Source organism: Furipterus horrens, unplaced genomic scaffold, assembly GCF_987537825.1.
Source record: "Furipterus horrens unplaced genomic scaffold, mFurHor1.1.pri manual_scaffold_17, whole genome shotgun sequence".
NCBI classification, from domain to species: domain Eukaryota; kingdom Metazoa; phylum Chordata; class Mammalia; order Chiroptera; family Furipteridae; genus Furipterus; species Furipterus horrens.
Window position 1 is genome coordinate 93,049,028 of NW_028327187.1, and position 26,170 is coordinate 93,075,197.

Below are 26,170 nucleotides of genomic sequence, written 5' to 3' on the forward strand. Positions count from 1 at the left end.
ATGAGACCACTGGCCAAGATGGAGACATAAATACACACACTGCATCTCCTCACAACTAAGAAGGAATTTACAACCACTTCAAAACTAAAAATACAACAAACAGAAAATCCAGAAGATCAAAACTACAGGGAAGTTCAGCAAAGAAATAAAGAAGAAATAATCAGCCAGAAAGGTAGGAGGGGCGGAGCCAGGATGGAGAGAAAGAGGAGTGGAGCAGCAGCTGTGGGGGCAGCGCTTGGGAGACTGCACAGCTGGCTACAAGGCTAGAGGCAGCGCGGCTGGCCAGAGCACAGTGGGCGGGCACAGCTAGCAGTACAGCAACTGTAGCCATGGCGAAAAACACAGTCAGACAATTTAAATCTGAGAAGCAATCCCAGCCCCAAACCAGATGGATCCCAGCCCCAGACCAGACCACATAGCTGGCAGTTCCAGTGCAAGGGAAAATAAAGCTGCATTGCTTCTGACTGTGAAAGCCACTAGGGGTCAGGGCGGAGGAAGATGCTATCAGTCTCGAAAAGGAGTCAGCTTGCTTATTACAGGAAGGAGAAGTGGCTGGAAAAGCAGCAGCAACTGGCTCTGTTCCCTCTCAGACCCCTCCCCCATACACAGCACCAAAACATGGTGAAACGGTCACCAGCTCTAACGAATACCTAAGGCTCCGCCCCTATAACATAACAGTGTGACAACCCTACCCAAATCACAGAAGCAAACACAGAAAGCTGTCAACATGAGACAGAGAAGTACAGCCCAGAAGGGAGGCCAGATCAAGGTCCCAGTGACACAACTAAGCAACAAGAGCAGATAGCGAACCTAACAGACGAGGAGATAGCAAATCTAACAGATGTACAGTTTAAGGCAGTAATGATAAAGATGCTCACAGACTTGACAGAAAAGATTAAACAGGACAGGGAAAGAATTAAGGCTGTCCTGTGTGAAATGAAGGAAAATCCACATGAAACAAGTGGTAAAGGAGTGAAAATCAGGGTTGAATTAAACAAACTGGAACATAAGGAAGAAATAAACAGTCAACCAGTACAGAAGGTGGAAATGAGAATTGAAGAAAATGAGGAGAGACTTAGAAACCTCTGGGATAGCTTTAAACATGCCAACATCTGAATCATAGGGTTGTCAGAAGGTAAAGAGGGAGAGCAAGAAATTGAAAAATTATGTGAAAAAATAATTAATGAAAACTTCCCTAATTTGGGGAAGGAAATGGACATATGCGTCCAGGAAGCACAGAGAGTCCCAAACAAACTAGACCCAGGGAGGACCACACCAAGACACATCATAATCAAAATGCCATAGAGTAAGGATAAAGAGAGAATCTTAAAAGCAGCAAGAGAGAAGAGGAGAATTATCTACAAAGGGGCGCCTATAAGACTGTCAGCTGATTTCTCAAAAGAAACTTTGCAGGCAAGAAGGGACTGGCAAGAAATATTCAAAGTGATGAAAAGCAAGGGCCTACAACCAAGATTACTCTATCCAGCAAAGCTATTATTCAGAATGGAAGGGCAGAGAAAGTGCTTCCCAGACAAGGTAAAACTGAAGGAGTTCATCGTCATCGAGCCATTACTATAGGAAATGTTAAAGGGACTTATTTAAGAAAAAGAAGATCAAAACTATGACATAAAAATGACAACAGAATCACAACAACCAACAGCAGAAGCTAGGGAATGGAAACAAAGGCAAACTAAGCAGACAACCGGAGTGAGAACAGAATCATAGGTATGGGGAGCATGTGTGGGGAGGTCAGCTGGGAGGGGGAAGAGGGGAGAGGGCGGGAAATGGTGCAGGAATTAAGAAGCATAGTAGGAGGGTGCAGAATGGACAGGGGGATGTTGAGAAGAGCTTGTATGCATGACCCATGGACATGATCTAAGAGGGGCATTGCTGGAGGGAGGGGTGTTGAAAGATGGAGGGGAGCAAAGGGAAAAGAAATTGGGACAACTGTAACAGCATAATCAATAAAACATGCAAAAAATAATAATCCAGGTAATGTTGCATTAGCTAGGGGGAAAAGTTTAAGTGCATTATTGAATTTAGAAAAAACTTCTTGATCAACTTAAAGTAAAAGCTGTTTGCTAGTTTTCCTATTATAATTGCAAATGGGACAGCACTTTAAACTTGCTGGATGTAACTGCCATACCTGCAAGCCCACCTATTTCTTTGTGTTTGGAGAAGCCTGAGGATGCTAGTAAGATTTTACAAAGGATTAAGACATATGGAGAGATGGAAAGAATTGGGTTCTTTTATAGTTGTCTCAATTTTCCCCTCTGTCCCCCTCCACCCAGCAGCCCCCACTCCCTCAGGGAATCCCCCACCATTGTTCATATCCATGTGGCATGAATATATATATGTTCTTTGGCTACATAATTTCCTATACTGTACTTTACATCCCCATGACTATTCTATAACTACCAATTTGTACTTCTTAATCTCTCACCTCTTCACCCATTCCCCTACACCCCACTCCCATCTAGCAACAATCAAAATGCTCTTTGTATCCATGATTCTGTCTCTGTTCTTGTTTGCTTAGTTTGTTTCTTAGACTCAATTGTTGATAGATGTATATTTGTTGCCATTTTATTCATGGTTTTGATCTTCTTTTCCTTAAGTAAGTCCCTTTAACATTTCATATAATAATGGTTTGGTGGTGATGAACTCCTTTAGTTATTTCTTGTCTGGGAAGCTCTTTATCTTCCTTCGATTCTAAATGATAGATTTGCTGGGTAGTAGAGCAATCTTGGTTGTAGGTCCCTGCTTTTCACGACCTTGAATATTTCTTGTTAATCCCATTTAGCCTGCAAAGTTTCTTTGGAGAAATCAGCTGACAGTCTTATGGGAATTCCCCTGAAGGTAACTAACTGCTTTTTTCTTTCTGCTTTTAAGATTCTCTCTTTATCTTTAACCTTTGGCATTTTAATTATGATGTGTCTTGGAGTGGGCTTCTTTGCATCCATCTTTTTGGGACTCTTTGGAATGCCTGAAGTTGTCCCAGCAGCTGCTTATATCATCTTTTTTCCCATTATTATTATTTTTTCTTCTTGTTGTTCTGATTGCTTGTTTTTTGCTTCCTTAAGTTTGAAATCATTGATTTGAGTCTCAGCTTCATCCACTATACTGTTTTTTCCCTGTAAATCATACTTTATTTCAATTAGTGAATCCTTCATTTCTGACGATCTTTTTTTAAATGCTGTTGAGATCCTCACTAAGTTCCTTGAGCATCCTTATAACCAGTGTTTTGAAGTCTGCTCCTGGTAGATTGCTTATCGCCACTTCATTTATCTCTTTTCTGGTGTTTTGATCTGTTCTTTCATTTGGGCCATGTGTCTTTGTATCCTCATTTTGGCAGCCTCCCTGTGTTTGTTTCTACGTATTAGGTAGACCTGCTATGACTTCCTGCCTTGGTAGCATGGCCTAATGTAGTAGGTGTCCTGTAGGGTCCAGTGGCACAGCCTCCCCTGTCACACACCAGGGTACTTGAAGTGCACCATTCATGTGGGCAGAGTATACCCTCCCCCTGTAGTTGAGCTGTGGTTAATGTTGGCAGGTCAATGGGAGGGATTTACTCAGGCCAGTCAGCTACGAGGACTGGCTGTGACCTCTGACCACAAACCTCTGCTCTGTGTGGAGGATAAGCTGTGCAGGGGCAGGAAGGACATGCTCTGACATGATCTGTAGTCATCCGCTGGGCATACAGGTGCTGGGGTTTCCCAGGTGGTGCAGGCCAAGGTCAGCCCTCACCTGTGTTTTGCCTGGGGCCACCCTGCCTGAGCTATAAAGCAACCTGAGATGGCTGCTACTTGTACTGAGTTTGGAGATTCCCAGGTGAAGCCAAGCTGTGAATCTTGGCTGGGTACAGGGGCTGGGGGCTCACTGAGACTGGCTGTTGCTTATTTAAGAGTATTTAGGAAGTTGTGAAGCATGAGCCAAGACCAGTAATTCATATGGAAAAGCAGCCTAGGTGGGCCCATAAGTTGGGTAGGACGAATCTCTGAGGATTTCCAATGTGGGGCAAGCAGTGTTAGCCAGGTTGATAAAGTCTCAGAGATGGCACCAGCCTGCCAGTTTTGTAGCTCTGTGGCTCTTGGGGGAGGGTTTAGAAAAGGGACATTGGCCTCTGCTCACCTTTCTGTCTGGGACAATGCTGTCCCCAGCTCTTGCCTTGATGCCAGACATTTCAGTTTCTCTCGGTATGCCACTGCTGCCCTCCAAGCTGCTACCCTCGTGCTGGAGCTCAGAGAGAATGAGTCTGAGTAGGTGAGTCCATGTGTGGATTCTTTAAGAGGAACAACTTGGGACTCCAGAAGTTTCTTCCACTGACTCAATCCCTGCTGGTTTTTGAAGCCAGAAGTTGTGGGGATTTTCATCCTGGCACTGGAACCCTGGGCTGGGGGCCCTGGTGTGGGGCTGGAACTCCTTGATCCTGAGATATTCCTTTCAAATTTTTACCAACCACACATGGATGTGGGACCAGCCTGTTCTGCATCTGTGCCCCTCCTACCAGTCTGGATGGATGTGGTTTGTTTAATTCCATAGTTATCAGACTTCTGTTCAACTTGGTTTCTGATGGTTCTGAGTGATGGTTTATATTTTAGTTCTAATTTTGATGCAGTTATGTGAGGAGGCAAGCTGTATTTACCTATGGCACCATCTTTACTGGAAGTCAGAATTGGATTTCTATTAGGGGTCTGAACATATTTACAACCCAGAATTTAGGGTTGTTTTAAAACCAAACTCATATAAAAGTGTTTAACAATTTTGAAATTGACCACAATTCTGTGTTATTTTTTTCAACCTGACAGTGCCCTCTGATTTGACAAAGTAATGTTGGCACCTGACACTATTCCTTAACTTTATTAAGTGAGTATAATTAAGAGTTATTTGCATTCAATCATTTGCTTATCTGCTTCTTTGACTATGCTTTCTCCTTTCATCAATACCAATTTTAGCTTCATTTAATCAAAGTGGTAAAATAATTAGGTAGATAAGAGATTTAAAGTAAAACTGATGCACCAACCCTGATAAGACCCTAAGGCCTCCTGGAATATTAACTTCCTTTATCACTGTTCTTTCTAAGGTTCACCTTGATTTTTAAATGCATTTTAACTTGTGGGGGTGGTTACTGAGAAAGCCGTTAAAGTCAACATGAACTGTCAAAAGGAAATTAAGGTTAACATACTTCAATAATATTATAGGAGGACCACTACATATATGACTTGCTGACATATGTTGAAGTTTCATATACAATGAGAAACTGGGTCAAAATAATAATTTAAAAGTATTCATTAGCTAAAAGGAAAGATCTTAGAGTATGCATTTATTAAACATTTAATGTAAGTATAGTACATTATTTTAGCCCTGGCTGGTTTAGCTCAGTGGATTGAGCGTCGGCCTGCGAGCTAAGTGTCGCTGGTTCGATCTTCCAGTCAGGGTACATCAGAGAAGGAAAACTCTGACTCCAAAAAACCTCCGCTGCCTTGCGGCATACCTCTTCAGGGGAAAGGCTAAGGGAGTAAACCTCGACAGAAAATCCAGAGCCGGAGTCCCTAAGGCGGTTTGACGTTGTAGTCAACACCGGCAACTCCTGCGGCGCACCTGAACCCAAGCTGTATCGACTCCGTCTTTCCCTTGGACCCTTCAGCTGCGAAGAGAGGGGGGGTCTGCTGCATGGGCAACAGCAGACCCTCCATATTACCCTGCCCAGGCTCTGTAGCTTCAGCGTCATCACAAGATGTCGATTCAACACGGGAGGAGACAGATACCATGTCACTCCCGAGTCGGACTGCACAGCCATTCTCGGCGGTGCAGATAGATTCTTAAGAAGCTACACCATCGTCTCTCGAGACGGACGGCTGCCGACGAGTACATTATTTACTAGATTCTTGAGAGTTTAGAGATAATATAGTGTTAGAAATAGATTGACCCTGAATGTCTTAGTCCAACTCTCCTCCAGAGGACTAGGGAAGTGCAGTGACTTTCTCAAAATCAGGTAAGGAAGGAGGGAGAGAGAGAGATGTAATAGAACCCCCAGGCTGTTTAGTTATGAGGGGCTCGATTGCCTGCCACCAAAAAGCAGAATACTAGTTTGGTGAAAAGAAAAAAATTGTTTATTTAAACGTTATACAGATTTAGATTATTTGTGGATTTCTGCCATTTTAAATCTTACTTTCTTTAAAACACCCACAAACACATAGTTCTGCCTCCCCCTGCCAAACCAGGCTAGTTTTAGAATAAAAAAGTCAGAGGTACCATTTCCTTCTAGATAAATAGAAGTCTGTGGCTTTGCATTTCCCAGACACAGTTCAGCTTTACCGGTGTCTCCTAATCATTCGTGCCTGATTGGGGAGGTTTAGCCTGTGTCTCGGTGTTTTTCAGCTCATAATTCAGAACCACGTGGCACCTTCTTACCCACCTGACCTTAAGGCCAGCTGGTGGGGTGCTTCTGCTCTCTTTCAACCTGCATGGCTCTCTCCTCTTTTAATGGCTGCCACCTTATTTTTAAATCCCTGACTGCGGCCTGTGTCATGGTGGGTATGGTGACTACTGGTGGCCACTTGTGGAATGTTGTGCAGGCCTCGAGAGCTTTTTGTCACCATTCTATGGTCAAAGCCCCTCCCATCTCCTTGATGTGTGAAATGGCCATAGCTATTTACATATTAAGAAACTAGGTATTTCTTAGGATAATGGCTGTGCTCCACTGAGTCCCATGCCCAATCCCCAAACCACAGGCTGTGGGGAATTTTGGGGTTTCAGCCTTTTTCTACCCTGTAACAGAGAGAAAGCAATGAGAGTGAGAAATAGGAAAGGATTCTGGACTATTCCTTATTGACAGAAAAGGGGGGGGATTAACTGCACAGCAGCATCCAAAACTCCCTTCAATTCTCATTGTGTGACTCTTACTGTAGCATCTTAGTATAAAAATCTTCCCTCCCTCTCTTCATCCTCTTCACAACCAGGTCATGGGCACATGACCCAGCAAATGCTCTCACTTAGGGCTTTGAATCTTAGACTAAAGAAAAAGAGCCAGTGAGATGAGATTTATAATGCTGTGATCTACCCACATTTCTGACTGTGTCCAGTAGCTACAACACTCTTATCATGGTGATTAAGCCCAGTGGTGGCTGTGGACTAAGTGAGCAGAAACGTCTTAACCCAACCTCCTGCTTCATTGTCTCCTTGCTTTCTCCTCTTTGGCCAAGCATTCCTCTCCAGATTTTCTGACAATTCTTTATGTTCCTTGATGACTTCACAGTAAGTCATTTTTTCCCTGAAAAACTCTCATTGGTTCAGAAATTGGCACCACAAAATGAGATGCAGGCAACTGACTTTCAAGAAAAGTGATAAAACTGGGGACTGGTTGACTGACATTAAAATTCCCTCTTAGAAACAGAGTGGCAAAATAGCTTGTTAAACAATTGCTTATGGTCACCTGGAATGCTGATTGAGAGTATGATTTAAGGAGAATAGTGTGAAGGGCATGAGAAGTTCAGTGACATCCAATGAGGTAGCCGCTTCTTGTAATGAATAGCTTAATGGTGAAAAAGTCATCTACCTCAGCAGATCTGAGATGGTCAAAGATAAACTCAGGCTTGAGTTTGATCTTGTGTGTTGATGAATTACAATATCAGTGGTATTCACATCCCTGGCAGGTCTCTTAGGTGCATATTGTGGCATTATGTGCATTAGACTAAAAGCTGAAAAATTGGCATGGCAATATGAGACAATTCAGAGGACCCTAAGAATGCCGAGCCCTTAATTCTCATTGAATCTCCCTTGCCAGCTCAAGAAATCTCCTAGCTTATCTGATGAAACTGTTCTTCCCCTGATTGAAGATAATCTTTTATTTGAAGGAGTTACCTTGTAAGATGAAGCCAGTTCTCTTCATCCTCCTCCCTTCTCCACTAATTTTCCAGATTGTCATATTTTCACATAACCCTGGGAGGGGGGTAGCAATGACAAAGTCAAGAGAAGGTCAAAGAACTCCTGGATTTCTAGTTTATATTGGAAAAACTGTAGGATTTGTGTATGGGAACAGAGTATAAGGATGCTTGATCAAGGATGAGAAATATAATTTTAGATTGGTCCGGGTCCAACAATTCAAGACTCACTGCAGATTGAGCAGTTATATTGAATTTAAGGGTTGAAGAAGGGAAATGCTCCGAATGGAAAAAACTTTAAGCAGCACACCTCAATGGCATTTTACCAGGGGAGAGAGAAGACTTGATGCATAGATCTAAACCAAGTCATGAGCAGTGGTTAGTGGCTTGGCCAGATGATTAGGGACACAGAAGGAACTAGATTAAAGACTGGAGACAAGGAGTTTTCAAGGAAAATATAAGTGAACTTCTCAGACTGAGAATGTTGATCTCCTATGGGAAGCCAGGGTGCTTGGTGGTGGCAAATGTAGCTCAGCCCCAGATTGGAAAACCACTGGGAGCGTGGTGGCACGCAGGACCCACTCCACACACCAGTTTTCCCATGGGGAACCAGGCCTGCATTTCTCTAAGAGTTAAAAGCTGAGAACAACAGATGTTCAGCATTAACCTTGAAGCAGTTTCTTAGGGCCTATTCTGGGCCAATTTCTAAGAACAGGATGTGGCTAAATGAGTTATCCTTATCATCCATGCATATGTAACATTCTTTTCTCTGTTATAGAAAAGTAATAATCATATAAGGCAATGACTGGCACAATAACTCACAATTTTCTTGAATGTAGTCCACCTAAAGAATCAACAGAAGCCTGTTAAGGCAGGGGCAAACTGCGCTTTCTCCTTTAGAAAGTGGCCAGTTCTGTTCCCTCTTTGCCACAGGATTCTTGCAGTCACTGTGGAAGAATTCCCTCATCCACAATGCCGTGGACTCTGCTGGTCAGAGGTCCACAACAATCTCCCTTGTGAATGAATGCACATGAAAAGAGACAGCATGTACAAGAATCTCTTATGTCTGTTATTTGTTTCTCTATCCATTATAAAAATGTTACACTGCATTTTTAGGAACATAAATGTAGATGTTTCCTATATAAATAGGATCTGAAAAACATCAACATTGTATTGAGAGAAATATTTGTTCAATGATGTTTAGGTATTAACAGCCTAATAGGTAGGTGTTCTGTCAGTAAAACATTGATTAAAGCATTTTATTGGGTGGGCTTATATATAGATATTTTTTTGGCTGCCCAGCATTTGAACCCTCAACTAGATTTGAGGATCTTAATCCTGCTCTCTTGTATAAAGATCTAGAGAGATAAAGGGTCTTCCTAAGATCGGGAAATAGAGGAAGGAAGGAAATAAGGGAGAGAAGATAGAGAACTGGAAATAAAAACCAAATATCTGTACCCTTGTCTACTAGTTTGACTGTTGCAGATTAATAAAGGAAATTTAGGAAGTCATCTGTTAATGGGGATTTGTCTTTTTTAGAAGAGACAGAGAACTGCCTTATTTTTAAAATTGTTTTATTGATGTAACAGTGGTTAATAAAATTATATATTTCTGGTGTACAACATTATAATTTGATATCTCTATATTCTATGTGTGCTCACCACCAAAAGTCTAGTTTCCATTCATTACCATATATTTGACATACCTTGTTTTTGAACTCTTTCTCAATATTTACAAATCCTCAAATGTGTGAGTCTTGAAAGAAGGCAATAGCCCAGTTCCCACAAGGGAAGCCAAAGACAATATTCTCTGTCTCCAGACCTTGGCAAAGAGGGCAAAGTAGTAGGTGAACTAGCCTCGGACAATTGGATGTTGCCCCCAACCCCAGGAGTTTGCTTTTGAGAATGTGACAAAGATGATGGTACAATGAGATTAGAAGCACGGTGAAAGCAGTGGCAGCATCCAGCAGTGGTGACCTAGCCAGATTGCTCCTGCTTGGTAGCTTTCCTCAAGCTCTGCATTTCTTATCAGTCTTATTCTCTGATATTTCCACTGATTATGTGCACTACCTGATAGTCTCAATGCTAGATATCTACCTAGGGAAGCTGATTTGTATGAACTACCTCAATGAGCTCTCATATCTTCTAGCTTCTGGTGGGATTTGGAATCCCAGCTGGGGAATGAAGTGAATTCAGAATATTCATTCTAATGGTTTCTTATGAAATCACCTTGGATTGGCTGTTGCTCAACAGAAATTCACTGTTCCTCTCAAGGTGGCCTGTACTGCACACCTCTCTCTCTCTCCTTCCACGTTCTAATAAACTCCTCATCCCTTCATCTCTTTGGGCCAGTAACTGCTCCACTATTGTTAATCTTGGTTCCTTGCACTATGCCTTGTGGCTGCCCCAATCCCCTTACAACCCTTTGGAATTAGTTTCTTTGTAAGTAAACCCCTCTCAAATTATCCTAACAGATGAGAGCTTCACTTGTTTGTCAGAAAACTTACTGATATGCCTTAAAGGGCACTTATTTTCTGTTTAACTTTGTGCCAAAGGAACCCAATGAGCTCAGCATTCTATGAGGAGGAGAAAGAAAAAACATAATCCCAGAGTTAGGGTCAAAGGTGAAATTTTCAGTGAATGGTAATAAATGATACTAAATGCAGCCAAGAGGACCTGTTAGGAAAGAGTCACCCATGGGAAGGCACATATAAAAATTGCTCAAAATCTACTTAAGTGTTTTCAAGCCTGATTTCCAGTCACAAAATGGTAATGGCTACCAGCTGATATGAAAGGGAGCTTCTATTCACAGACACAATTGCTGAACAGTCAGGCCATTTATTTTTGTGTCTGTACAGTCATTAAGCCCTCCCTCTCTCCTTCCCAATTCATATGGTATTTTTCACAAAGTAAAATGCACATAGGCTTTTCCAAATGTCTCCTCCACAGTCTTCATCATTGTCAGGGAGACACAGCTGCATCATGGAATGCTGGAAGGCTGAAGCATGAGAAAGCTATTAATCTGGCTCCATCTAGATGCACCAAGTCTAACTGCAGGGCTATCTCCAGTGTCATTATAGGAGTCTACACAAAATAATACATTTTTAAAACCATAGACCATAAAACAAATATTTAGAACTAAAATTATAAGGAAAAATAATATGTAAAGAGCTTACTGAAAGCCAGGCACTACTGATGTTGTACACATGATCTTATTTAAACCACACAATCCTGATAATTAGGAGCTATTCTCCTACTTTAACAGATGATAAATCAAAGGCAAAGAGTAAGTAACATGCCTAGATTACTCAGGTAATAAGTAGTAAAGCCAGAATTCAAAATCATGCCACCCCACAATACTTATATTAGACAAAATAGACTTCAAAACAAAGCATAACAGGAGACAAAGAAGGTCAGTACATAACACTAAAGGGACCAATCCAACAAGAGGATATAACCATGTATGCACCCACCATAGGAGCAACCTAAATACATAAAGAAAATCTTGGTGAACATTAAGGGAGAGATTGACAACAATATAGTCATAGTAGGGGATTTTAACACCCCACTGTCATCAATGGATAACTTCCAAACAAACAAACAAAAAAATCAACAAGGCAACAGGGAACTTAAATGACACACTGGATTGAAGAGATTTAATTGATATTTACAGAACATTTCATCTCAAAGTAGCAGAATATACATCCTTCTCAAGGCACATAAAAGTTTCAAAGATAGACGACATGTTAGGACACAAAAAAAGTCTTAATAAATTCAAGAAGTTTGATATCATATCAAATATCTTCTCTGACCACTATGGTATGAAACTAGAAATCAATTACAAAAAAAAACCCTGGAAAATATTGAAACACTTGGAGGCTAAATAACATGTTATTAAACAATGAATGGGGACTTCCGGCCAAGATGGAAGAGTAGACAGACACGCTGCATCTCCCTCCACAACTAAGAAGGAATACAACTACCTCAAAAATAGAAACAACCAGAAGTTCCAGAAAAGCAAACTGCATAGAAGTCCAGCAAACAAATATATAAAGAAGAAATACTCATCCAGACAGGTAGGAGGGGCGGAGCCGGGGTGGAGAGGAGTCAGTGTGGTGGGGGCAGCAGCAGCAGCAGTGGCTGCAGCTGCAAGCTGGCAAAAAGCACAGTCACATGTTTTAAAAAGTCAGGAGGGACACCTGGGGAGCATTCCCAGCTCCTCACCAGACCTAGCAGCACATGGTCCCAGCACGGGGGAAAATCAAGCCTCATTGCTTTTGACTGTGCAGACCAGTGGGGGTTGGGGCGGAGGCAGAAACTGCTGGTCTCAGCAGAATCCACTTGCTTAAAGGGCCCCCACAGTCCCAGAACACCTGCAGACCCACTCACTCTGGGAACGATGGCCAGGGCAGCAGCTAGAGGGGTGCCAGTCCAGTGTGGAAGTGGGAGCATGCCTGGAAAAGGGGCAAGTGCTGGGCAGGCAGCATTGTTCCCTCTCAGACCCCTTTCCCACATACAGTGCCACAACATGGTGAAACAGGTTGCCCTGTACTGACAAATCCCTAAGGCTCCGTCCCTTACAATGTAACAGGAGTGACAGCTCTACCTGGGATGCAGAGGCAAACAAACACAGGAGCCTGTCAGAATGAGGAGACAGAGAAGTATAGCCCAAAAGGGGGAATGGATCAAGGTTCCAGTGGGAGAACTAAGCGACGAGGAGATAGATAACCTAACAGACGCAGAATTCAAAACACTGGTGATAAAGATGCTCACAGGCTTGACAGATATGCTTGAGTACAGCAAACGCCTAAGAGAAGAAGTGAAGGAGGCTATGCTAAGTGAAACGAAGGAAAATCCACACAAAACCAATGGTGAAGGGAATGAAACCGGGGTTCAGATCAATTCTTTGCAACATAAGGAAGAAAAAAATAGTCAACCAGTGCAGAATGAGGAATCAAGAATTGAAAATAATGAGGAAAACTTCCCAAATTTTGCAAAGGAGATGGACATACAGGCCTGGGAAGCACGGAGGGTCACAGGCGATCTGGACCCAGAGGGGACCACACCAGGATGCATCATGATTGAGATACCAAAGGTGAAAGATAAAGAGAGAGTCCTGGGGGCAGCAAGAGGCGGAGAGTTGCCTACAGGGGTTGCCTATAGGACTATCAGCTGATTTCTCAGAGGACACTTTGCAGGCAGGAAGGGACTGGCAAGCAGTATTCAATGTGATGAAAAGCAACCTACAAGCAAGATTACACTACCCAGAAAAGCTATCATTTGGAATGGAGGGGCAGATGAAGTGCTTCCCAGACAAGGCGCAGCTGAAGGAGTTCATCATCACGAAGTCATTATTATATGAAATGTCAAAGGGACTTACTTGACAAGATCAAAACTATAAACACCAAAATGACAACAAACTCACAACTATCAACAACTGAATCTAAAAAATAAAAACAAAATCCAACTAAGCAAACCAGAACAGGAACAGAATCCTAGGTATGGGGATCATTTGGAGGGTTATCAGCTGGGAGGGGGGAGGGGGAGAAAGGGGAAACGGTGCAGGGACTAAGAAGCATAATTGGTTGGTACAAAATAGACAGGGGGGGGAGTTAAGAATAATATAGAAAAGGGTGAAGCCAAAGAACTTATATGCACGACCCATGGACATGAACTAAGGGGGGCGGATTGCTGGAGGGAAGGGGGATACTGGGTGGAGGGAAGCAAAGGGGGAAAAATTGGAACTACTATCCGTCGGCAGCCGTCCATCTTGAGAGACGATGGTGTAGCTTCTTAAGAGTCTATCTGCACCGCCGAGAATGGTTGTGCAGTCCGACTCGGGAGTGACACGGTATCTGTCTTCTCCCGTGTTGAATCGACATCTTGCGATGACACTGGAGTGTCCTCTCCAGTGAAGCTGAAGCTACAGAGCCTGGGCAGGGTGATATGGAGGGTCTGCTGTTGCCCATGCAGCAGACCCCCCCTCTCTTCGCAGCTGAAGAGTCCAAGGGAAAGACGGAGTCAATACAGCTTGGCTTCAGGTGCACCGCAGGAGTTGCCGGTGTTGACTACAACGTCAAACCGCCTTAGGGACTCCGGCTCCGGATTTTCTGTCGGGGTTTACTCCCTTAGCCTTTCCCCTGAAGAGGTCTGCCGCAAGGCAGCGGAGGTTTTTTGGAGTCAGAGTTTTCCTTCTCTGATGTGCCCTGACTGGAAGATCGAACCAGCGACACTTAGCTCGCAGGCCGACGCTCAATCCACTGAGCCAAACCAGCCAGGGGCTGGAACTACTATAACAACATAATAAAACATACTCAAAAAACAATGAATGGGTTAACAATGAGATCAAGGAAAAATAAAATATTACTTGGAAATATATGAAAATGAACATATAACAATCAAAAATATATGGGACACAGCAAAAGCAGTCCTGAAAGGGAAGTTCATAGCATTACAGGCCTACCTACCTCAAGAAGCAAGAAAAATCTCAAACAATCTAACTTTTATTCAACAGAGTATTAGAAGTACTAACCACAGCAATCAGACAAAAAGAAGAAATAAAAGGCATACAAATTGGAATTAGAGGAAGTAAAACTGTCATTATTCACAGGTGACATGATATTGACTATAGGAAACCCTGAAGTCTCCACCAAAATACTACTTGCTCTAATAAATGAATTTGGCAAAGTAACAGAATACAAAATTAATATTCAAAAATAGGTGGCATTTTTATATACTAACAATGAACTACCACAAAGAGAAATTAAGAAAACGATCCCACTATTGCAACAACAACAACAACAACAATAATAAGATACCTAAGAATAAATTTGACCAAGGATGTAAAAGACCTGTAGTTGGAAAATTACAATATACTGAAGAAAAAAGTTGAGGAAGATACAAATAAGTGGAAGCATAGAGCATCTTCATGGATAAGGAAAATTAGCATCATTAAAATGTCCTTACTACCCAAAGCAATCTACAAATTGAACGCAATTCCTATTAAAATACCAATGGCATATCTCACAGATCTAGAACAAAAATGTATATGGAAACAAAAAAGACCCCGAATATCCTCAGCAATATTGAGAAAGTAGAACAAATTTGGAGCTATCACACTACCAGATATCAAACTATACTAAAAGGCCATAGCATGGCATTGGCACATGAACAGGCATATAAATCAATGAAACAAAATGGAGAGCACAGAAATAAACCCATACCTTTAAAGTCAGTTAATATTTGATGGATGATGCAAGAAATACAATGGGGTAAAGACAGTCTCTTTAATAAATGGTGTTGGGTAAATAGGATAGATACATGCAAAATAGAATAAAACTAAACCACCAACTTACACCATAAACAAGAATAAACTCAAAATAGATTAAAGACTTAAATGTAAGTCATGGAACCATAAAAATCCTAGAAGAAAACATAGGCAGTAAAATTTCAGAAATTTCTTATAGCAATATTTTTTGCCAATATATCTCTTAGGGCAAAGGAAACAAAGGAAAAATAAACAAATGGGACTATATAAAATTAAAAAGCTTTTGCACAGCAAAAGAGACTATCAATAAAATGAAAAGGGAACCTGCTGAATGGAAGACATATTTGGGAATGATACATTTGATAACGAGTTAATTTGTATATATACCTTGTATTGCCGATTTGCCTTTTTAAAAAGACATACCTTTTTAAATTTCCACAAACTGAATAGATGTGCTTATGTCTCCTGCTAACTAGACTGGGCAGTTTTTTAAAGAATTCTTGCCAATCTAATAGGCAAAATAAATAAATAAATTTTATTGTTTTTGTAGGGAACCGCTCCTTGTGGTTTAGGGAATTGCAGCCCCGGCCTGAGCATGACCTGCTTCCAGCATTCTGGCTGTGCTTGTCTCTAAGTCTCAACAATGGCTGCGTGGGAGACATACCTGAAAACTATTCAGAGGGTTTCCATGGGTGTTGGATTCAAAGAATACTTGTTATGCTTTAGAACTTGCTCTGCTTTCCCTTGTCTCTTAGTTAATTATAAACACTCTCTAGCAGGGAGTATATGAAACCTTGTACCTAGTGCCAGTATGGGGTCAGGATGTTTGATAGACCCTGGCACAGACTATCCATTGTATCCGTTATACTGGAATGTGTAATCCAGTAATTATCAATTGTAACCTAGGCACCTGAAAGCTATTGGTGATTTATGAATTTTGATCTTGTATCTCCCACGCGTATCTTTCTCAATAAAAGGCATAAGGGACAAAGGTCTAGCTGCTGTTCTCCACTAGAGAGAGCAGACACCTTCCTTCCCCCAGACATAATGAAGTGTCCTGGGTAAAAGTTTGTTCCGCCGTGGTCATGAAGACTGCTGGACAGAGCAGCTTCCAAATGAGCCTAGTGTGTGTGAGGCACCTCTGCCTCAGTTTTACTTTCACTCTTAATAGTGGAGTTAATTGTCTTTTTAAATGTTGAAAATTTGGATTTTTTTTGTATAGACTCACTAGTTTTGTTCATCGATTTTTTTTGGTTGGATTCTTTTTATTATATTTTTCCTTTTCTCTTTAAAATTTGAAGAAGGCAGGCTATAAGCTGGGAGGAAATGTTCTTTTAAAATAAAAATCCCTGGATGTGGACCTATGAGCTCTTAGTTCATATATCCTGAATCTATACTACAAAACTTCAGAAATCAAAGAAGCCATTAGAATCTGATTTGTAAATCTGGATGCTTATGGTATTTCATACTGGAGTTTTCAAAGTGGAGACACCCCTGTTTATCTGATTTGAAACAGAGAAATATACAATGGCAGTTGAATTTTAATGCAACTAAAAAAAATAGCCTTGTAAGTTTTGTTGAATGCTGGCAAAAAAAGGATGTAAAAAGCATAATCCATCAAATGTCTTCCTTGTTCATACATGCCTCTATTTTTAGTTGACATAAAATGCTTCAGAAATGAATATCAAGTAGAATTAATGGGGGAAGTTGCCAAGAGTTGTACATGTTGTCATGTGGGTGTTAACTTCTGTATATCAACATGATTTCTTGAGAAGTATATGAGTAGTTGGCCATGGATGAAGGGGTTATCAAATGAGTCATAAAATTATACCCTTTTGAACTCTCTCCTTTTGTTACAGAGTGGGGTCTCCAAAAATCCTCAGAACCTGCGGGTTGGGGGATGCGGAAAAGGGAACGGCTTTTAAGATGCCTTTGCATGACTATGGCTAGTAGCTAGTGTCTTAGTTATGCAAATGAATTTGGTTCTTCCAAGGCCCCAAGGAGATGGGAAGGGTTTTGACCATGGAATGGTGCGGAAAGAGCACATGGAGCCTGCGCAAGGTTCTGTGAATGGTCAGAACTGGTTACCATGCCCACTGCATCACAGGATGAAGTCAGGGACTTAAAAATAGGTGGTAATCATTTTAGAGAGGAAGAGAGGAGATCCACGGGGTTTGCAAGGAGGGTAGAGGATAACTCCATGCAGCTTGGAAAGGAAAAAGAGAACTCCATGCTGCTTTGAAACGGAAAATACCATGTGGCTTTGAAAGGGCAAAGCACATGTTTTCCTGGACTGTTACACAGAGGCTGATGACATCATAGCCCAGACCCTGAAGGAGACAGCTGACAGATAAGGGATGGGGAACTTCTGGGCATGTTTTTGGCTTCTAGCTTTTTGGGGAGCAAGGGAAGGGCTGGGTCCCATAGGAGAACAGGGCTCTGAGCTGAAGTGCTCACTGCCCTCCCCAGGCTGGAATACTGTAAGTAAAGACCTGTTTTCCTCAACATTAGTTGTTGGATTTTACACCAAGGCGCCACGTGTTAAGAACCCCCTTTCGCTCTGTAACAGTTTCTCCAACATGAGTGGGGTGACTTCACAGGCTGAAACCATTTGGCTATATGGATTGTGGCTGAGGTATTTACTACTCACTGAATGCCGTGGTGTAGTGCACAGCACTACTGAAAGGGATTCGAAATGAAAGCACAGGCACTCTGGATAGTGACAAGGAAAAATGCTTTATTAGGGAAAAGAGTACAAATCAATAGTAAGACACAGGGAAAAGGCAGGGGGAGTTTCAAGGGCAATGCATCACCAACTGAGCAAATAGCATCTAAAGTCACAGAGCGACTCATCTAGGAGAAGGAGAAGGGAATACATCACCAACTGAGCTAATAACATCCGAAGTCACAGAGCAACATGCCATGAAACCCTGGGGCAGCAGTCCTCCAGAGCCTCGGTGGGACACTAGGGGTCCTGGTAGTGCGTCCACTCCATGGGTGAGGCTTCAGAGGACCGATCCCCGCTCCCTAGCTCATATAGATTTTACTAACAATAATTATATGAAGATAAATGCTCTCTGTGTGACAAGAAACACCTGGTGGGTCCTTGGTCCCTGGGAATTGGCCAGATTCCCAGAGTACATGGAGCCATCCTCCCACCCTTCTAGTGTTCAAGGTCGGTACAGTCTTGTTTTTAGGGATGCTTATATAATAGCTCTTGGCACTTTTCTATTCTGGGGTTGTGTCCAAAACCTTGTCCCTGGTTCCCTTTTTATGCCTCAGCAGTACAATTCGGTCCTTGAATCCAGTTCATGTACAGGACACGACCTTAACCTTTACCACAGGGTCGGGGAATAGGGCAAGACATTGGGTAAAGAACAAACAGCTACATTATTTGCCTATATCATTCAGGGGATGGGTAATATTTTAGCATAATCAGGAATATATACACAGCACTGGATACCAATGGCTGCACATACACCCCCTTGAGCAGCCATCAGCAAGTCCAAAGCCGTTCTGTTTTGGAGTACTACAGTGTGCATGTTGATGTGTTACAGCCATTCCAGCTGAGGTCGGAAACTTGGAGTAGATCCAGCGATTTGATGGATTATGAGCTTGCAAAATGGTACCAGCCCATTTCACAATGGTATTTCCCTGAGTCTATCCTGTCTTCATTCCTATAATTCCAATGATTATCACCATCTATTCATGGGACCACAATCAGATAAAGGAATGTCAGTCCACTTTTCTTGTCCTAGAATCATAACAGCTACAGTATTATCTATTCCTGGTGTAACAGAACCCATGGGCTGCCCCGATTGAAACAGAACTCATGGGCTGTTCAGTTATGAGGGGCCCAATTGCCTGCTGCCAAAAGCGTAACTCTCAATACCAGAGTTTGGTGAAAAGAAAAATAATTGTTTATTTAAAGGTTATACAGATTTAGATTATTTGCGGATTTCTGCCATTAAGTTTTATTTTCTTTAAAACACCCACATACACATAGTTCTGCCTTCTCCCACTAAACTAGGCTAATTTTAGAAAAGTCAGAGATAAAGTCGTCCTACTTCCCAGACACAGTTCAGTTTTACCAGCAGCTCCCAATCATTTGAGGCTGATTGGGGAGGTTTTTGCCTGCGTTGCGCTGCTCTCCAGCTCTTAATGTGGAACCACATGGAGTTCCCAGCCTCCTTGTAAACTGCATGGAGTTCTCCCTTTCCTTTCAAAGCCACATGGTGTTCTCCTAGCCAAAATGTCTGCTGCCTATTTTTAAATCCCTGACTGCGTCCTGTGATGCAGTGGGTGTGGTAACCAGTTCTGACCATTCACAGAAACTTGCGCAGGCTCTGTGTGCTCTTTCTGCACCATTCCATGGTCAAAATCTCTCCCATCTTTTTGGGGCCTTGGAAGAACCAAAGCCATTTACATAACTGAGAAACTAGCTACTAGCCATAGTCATGCAAAGGCATCTTAAAAGCTGTTTCCTTTTCCCCATCCCCCAACCTGCAGGTTCTGGGGATTTTTGGAGACCCCCACTCTGTAACACTGGGGCAATGATGTCTCCTGCAACAACTGCCTGATTGGGCTGCCAGACCCAGACCTTGGTCCTTGAGACATGGTCAGTGGACCCAAAGCTTCCAGATACTCTGGCTGTCACTACCGTGGGTGCAGTTCCTTCACTGAATACTCCTGTCTGATAAGGGAGGATCAACAGTTGGGCAATTCAATCTTCTTCTTGAACCAAGTACATCTTGAGAGCCCAAGTTTTGGAGGATTACCTTAACTTCACCCTGATAGTTACCATCCATGACTCCTCCAAGCACATGAACACCCTTAAGGGCTAAGCCAGTACGGGGAGCAATACATCTAAAATGTCCAGGCCCTAAATGTATGCCAATCCCCATAGCAATAGGGGTAATGGTGCCTGGGGACAGATGGATCTCCTCTACTGAATAGAGATCAAACCTGGTGGCACCAGCAGTGGCCTGCAGAGGCCTCCTTCCCTTCTGATTAAATTTCCAATAAGTAAATTGGAGGTGCTTTTGTTACAAAGTGGGGGTCTCCAAAAATCCCCACAGCCTGTGGGTTGGGGGATGGGGAAAAGGAAACAGCTTTTAAGATGCCTTTGCATGACTATGGCTAGTAGCTTAGTGTCTCAGTTATGCAAATGGCTTTGGTTCTTCCAAGGCCCCAAGAAGATGAGAGGGGTTTCAACCATGGAACGGTGTGGAAATAGCATACAGAGCCTGCACAAGTGTCTGTGAATGGTCAGAACCGGATGCAATGCCCACTGCGTCACAGGACATAGTCAGGGATTTAAAAACAGGTAGCAGGCATTTTGGCTGGAGAGGAGAACTCCATGTGGTTTTGAAAGGGAAAGGAAAACTCCATGCGGTTTACAAGGAGGCTGGGAACTCCATGTGGTTCTGCATTAAGAGCTGGAGAGCACCACAACACAGGCAAAACCTCCCCGATCAGGCTCAAATGATTGGGAGCTGCTGGTAAAACTGAACTGTGTCTGGGAAGTAGGAAAATGGTATCGCTGACTTTTCTAAAACTAGCCTGGTTTGGTAGGAGGAGGCAAAATCATGTGTTTGAGGGTGTTTTAAAGAAAATAAGACTTAACGGCAGAAATCCGCCAATAATCTAAATCTGTATAACCTTTAAATAAACAATTCTTTTTCTTTTCACCAAACTCTGGTATTGAGTTATGCTTTTGGCAGTGGGCAATCGGGCCCCTCATAACTGAATAGCCCATAGGCTCTGTTTCAACTGAAAAGCCTGTGGGTTCTGTTACACTTTTGGCTGGAACATATCTGTAAGTTAAGAGTAACCATTGAGGCGCACTCTTTCTTTCCAACTTGGGCACAGCATAAGCCCCCTTGTCGCCTGAGTTTAGATGGCTCCCGCAAAGAAAGGTGGTAAGAAAAAGGGCCGTTCTGCCATCAACGAGGTAGTGACCAGAGAGTACACCATCAACATCCACAAGCGCATCCATGGAGTGGGTTTCAAGAAGTGTGCCCCTTGGGCACTCAAAGAGATCCGGAAATTTGCTATGAAGGAGATGGGAACTCCAGATGTGCGCATTGACACCAGGCTCAACAAAGCTGTCTGGGCCAAAGGAATAAGGAATGTCCCATATCGTATCCGGGTGCGGTTGTCCAGAAAACGTAATGAGGATGAAGATTCACCAAACAAGCTCTATACGTTGGTCACCTACATACCTGTTACCACTTTCAAAAATCTACAAACAGTTAACGTGGATGAGAACTAACTTCTGACTGTTGAATAAAGTTATAAAACTGCCAAAAAAAAAGAGAAAAGAGTAACCATTCACATCAAAGGAGTTTCACCTTCAGCTACTGGGTGATTATTCAAAATTAGTAAACCCATTTAGGTGATCCCTCCATTTCTAATATGATTGGCCTCTCAAATGAAACAGTTGCCACTTTAATAAGCTATTCATCTATTCTATCAGTCCTGCAGCTTGTGGGCAATATGGAATATGAAATATCCATTGAATGTTTTCTTCTTGAGCAAATTGTTGTACTAATTTTCCTTTAAAGTGGGAACCATTGTCACTTGGGATTTGTAAAGGTATCCCATAATAGAGAATGATCACTTCTAAGGTTTTAATAGTGGTTACCTGGGTGGCCTTGCCATAAAAGAGAGCTATTAAATATCCAGAATATGTGTAAACAGCAGTGCATAGGTATTGACTTCCCTTACAGTGAGGGAACTTCCTGTCGCCTTCATCTTTGATTGATTTAGATTGAATCACTGCACTTTCTGGTTCAGGTTACAATCCAGGGTCATGACTAAGATTGTTAGGTAAAAAGACGTCTTCTGGTTTTAGGTGCCATTAGGTGCCGTCTGGTTTGGAGATCTCCATCTGTTTAAAAGGTATCTTCTGGTGCCATGAGGTGCTGTCTGATTTAGGGAGCTCTGTCTGTTTAAAAGGCATCTTCTGGTGCCGTGAGGTGCTGTCTGATTTAGGGAGCTCTATCTGTTTAAAAGGCATCTTCTGGTGCCATGAGGTGCTGTCTGGTTTCTGACAGCCTCGGTTCCCACGCCCTCCCCCCTCCCCCCCACCTGCTTGCAGCTGCCTCGGAGTTTCCCGTGATACAGGAGTGCATCAAGCTGAGCCCTGTTTGGCCTTGATCGGCCCGTCATGCTTACAGCTGCAAAATAAATGACTGAATTCAACAGTTCCTTTTTTCTTCCCTCTATAAAACAGTCCCCTCCTTCCCTAGGAGTCCGGAGTCAGAGCCATTCTCTCATGGTACGGCTCCCAGCCTGCTTGCTAATTCCCTCAATAAACTTTTTCTGCTCGCTGCGTCTTTTTTTTTTTTAATTGTTTATGTATTTATTTATTTATTTTATGTATATTTTATTGATTATATTGTTACAATAGTTCCAATTTTTTCCCCTTTGTTCCCCTCCGCCCAGCACCCCCCCTTCCCTGACAATCCCCTCCCCAAGTCCATGCCCATGGCTCACCCTTTCATATATTCTTCTTCTTTTTTTTTAAATAATTAATTAATTAGTTAAATATTTTAACAATAAAAAATAACAATCCCTCCCTCTCAGACTAATTACGTTGTAAATCCAGACTAGTTCTGGGAGGAAGTTAGTGTAGCTTCCACTTACTCCTCTGCCATCTTGTTTCTCTCTCGCTGTGTCTTGATGATTCTCTGAGCAACTCCATTCTTACATTATGGTGCCAAAACCTGGGATTGGGACACCAGCTTCTGAGTCAGACTCGGGCCCGAGCCGGCCGCAGTTCTTCAACCCAGAGTCGCTCAGACCTCCATGAGTCGGTGGCTCGAGCCTCCCCTCTGGCCTGCTAACCCCATCCCCCTCCTTTTTCCTCTGACCCCCCAATCAACAGTGGCCCTCGGGATTCATAGGTGAGTCTCCACCTTCGTGTCTTCCGGTGGTTCTGTTTCCTAGTCTACCCAAGACCATTCCAGGCAGTCTGGCCCTAAATCTGAGCGCTCATTCGGAACCACTTTCAGGGTCAATCCGAACCCTCTCTCCAGGGCCTGACGACTCCCGTGGATGCCTGGGATAAAACAGCGCCTCTCCTCTCTGCCTTTGGCCTCTCCACTCTCTGGTCAAAATGGGGACGCTCGTCTCAACAGAATGTGGAGCTGGAACATTGATTAGATTTGCCCTGCACCTCCCCCTCCTTCTCGGACTCACATTTAACACCTGTCGCCGTGGGAATCAGCCAGTCCCTCCCACCCAAAAATACCCCTCTTGGGTATTTAGTCCATAATCTCAGATCTCTCCAACTAAGTGGAGAAATCAAGGCCTGTCGACTTGTCTTCCTGTCCACTGTCATGTGGCCCCAATATCCTCTAAATAACCAAAGTTTGGTGGCTGGAAAATGGCACACTTAACTTCTGAATTCTCACAGACCTCCATAACTTTCTCCGGCAGTTGGATAAGTGGTCCGAATTTCCGTATGCTCAGGCTTTCTGGACTCTGCAGAGCAAACACTCTCTCTGCAAACAGCTCACTACTCACAAAATTCTCCTTGTAAAAAGCCACCTTCCTCTCGTCTTCTGCACCCCCTCCCACCCTCCCTCTCCCTCCTCCGTTTTTCCATGCTCAATACTCCGGAGTTATAATATAACACAATTAACTAAATTAATTAAGGGTAATCTGGTTATAGGTCTATCTCCAGCCCTTCTTTGGAGTTTCCCTGTCTTGTTTGCTGGGCTGTCTAGCTGAATTTTCCCATTTCCCAGGGTTTGGTAATGAACATCCTCCCCTCAGATTTTGGATGCCCATGGTTCTCAGAGGCATTTGTGCTGAGCCACGGAATGCTCCTTTTCTATTGCTAATATTGTTAAATATGGCTCAAAAAAAAAAAAAAAAAAACAAAACCCTCCAATTACATTTGCTCTTTACTGCTAATTATTTTCTACTGGTCTGGGAGCCACCAGTTTCCTTGCTTCTTACACTTGGACACTTTCGCTCCTGCTCCTGCTCCTCCTGGCCCTGTGCTCCTGCCTCCTCAGCCACTGGTGCGGGATCTCACCAGCTGCACTGAGGCCAGGCCACCGAGGACTGAGGCACATGATTTACCCTCCCTCCGCCCCCTTCAGAAACCCCTGTCACCTGACTCCTCACAGTTTCCAGCCCTCCAAGACTCTGGACCTTCTCCTCCCCATAGCCAATCCCAGGGGCCTATTCCTACCCCCACTCCCTGGGTCCCTCTCAGCCTCTGATCAGCCTCTCCTCTCTAGTCCCCATCCCCTCTGCGAGGTCTCTGATAGAGACAGTGTCATGCGGATACATGTCCCACTTCCTTACGAGTCTCCTTGCTGGGATGCACAAATTAGGCTTTAAAGCTATCAGCTATAACAGAACTCTCAAAACCACCCAAAGTCTTAATAAAAATCCAGCTGTCTTCTTAACAAGACTCACAAAAACTGTCCAAAAATACACCAATCTAAACCCCACTTCGCCTGAGGAACACCTCTTCTTACACACCAACTTCATTAGAAAATCGGCCCCAGATATTCAAAAAAGCTCCAAAAGTTACAAGCAAGCCCCAAAATCCCCCAAAGTGAACTTATTCACGTCGCCTTCCGCATATACAAAATCCAGCAAGAGGAGAGGGAAAAGGAGTGACAGAAATGGAAATACAAGCATTCTCTTTTGCTGGCTAATGCCCTGGGAAACTTCTCCAAGGAAAAATAATAAGCCTAAGGGCAGAGCCTCCACCATCAGGTGGCCTCCAGGCCCCTATTTCCAGGGCAGTCAGGAGAAACATTGGACAAAGCTCTGTCCAAACCCCCGCTTACCTCTTCCCGGTCCCTGCCCTGTCTGTCAAAAGACAGGTCACTGGAAAGCTGGCTGTACAACAGTCTCTAAACTGAGGGACTAGACGGCCTACCCCAGCAGTGGATCTGGAAAGGCCTTACTGCCCCAGACCTCCTCGGACTTTCCACCGCCTGATGGGCCTGCGTTCAGAAGCTCCGCCTTTCACCATCACAGCTGCAGAACCCAGGGTAAACATATTGGTGACCAGTAAGCTTGTCTCCTTTATCCTCTATATGGGAGCTATGTATTCTGTCCTGCCCGAATTTCCGGGGCTCCTAACTCCCTCTGCCATATCACTTAAACAAATAGACAGCAAGGCGACCCAACCCCTAAGTACCCCTATCCTAACCTGCCTCATTGGGCATCAGGCAGTCACCCACTCCTTTCTAGTACTGCCCCACGGCCCAACCCCACTTCTCGGTTGCCATATTCTAACCAAACTGCATGCATTTATATGTCTTGGTTGTTTTAATTCCATGCCCCGACCAGATAATCCCACCCCTTTCATCCTCCTTCTAATTTTAAGGCAGTCCCTTCACACTATGCCAGACACTTCCTTGCCATCCTGGCTAACGGCGGTGAATCCCAGTAACTAAAACACAAACAATCCTTCCATCACCTCTCACCATGCTCCGGTCTCTGTAACCCTAAAAGAAGCCTCCCATATCCCCAACAAACCTCAATACCCATTAAAACCCCTCAGCCTTAAATGGTCTGAAGCCTATTATAGACCGCCCACTGGGAGCAGGCCTGCTTCGACCTGCTGCCTCTCCCGCCAATTCCCCCATATTAGCAGTAAAAAACCCAATGGGTCTCACAGTCTTATCCAAGATCTCCGTGCGATCAATGAGGCCACCATCTCTATCAACCCCATCATCCCTAATCCTTATTTCCTCTTGTCACACATCCCACCTCAAACCTCCCACTTGACCGTCTTGGACTTCAAAGATGACTTATTCACTATCCCACTCTCCCCAGCCTCCCAAGACCTCTTTGCCTTCACCTGGACCAACCCAACCATGAAAATAACCCAGCAACTGACGCAAACGGTCCTGCCTCAAGGGTTTCAAGATCGTCCCCACCTCCTCAGTCAAGCCCTAGCAGTGGACTTACAGCAGCTTGACCTTTCCCCAAGCATCCTCTTACAGTACGTGGACGATCTCCTCCTCTACAGTCCACCTAAAAAC

At 43.4% G+C, this 26,170-nt stretch overlaps 1 pseudogene; it reads left to right on the forward strand.

Annotated features, from left to right (window-relative positions):
- The first annotated feature begins 21,014 nt into the window (after positions 1-21,014).
- On the forward strand, positions 21,015-21,420 carry LOC149991600 (large ribosomal subunit protein eL31 pseudogene; annotated as a pseudogene).
- The last annotated feature ends 4,750 nt before the right edge of the window (positions 21,421-26,170 follow it).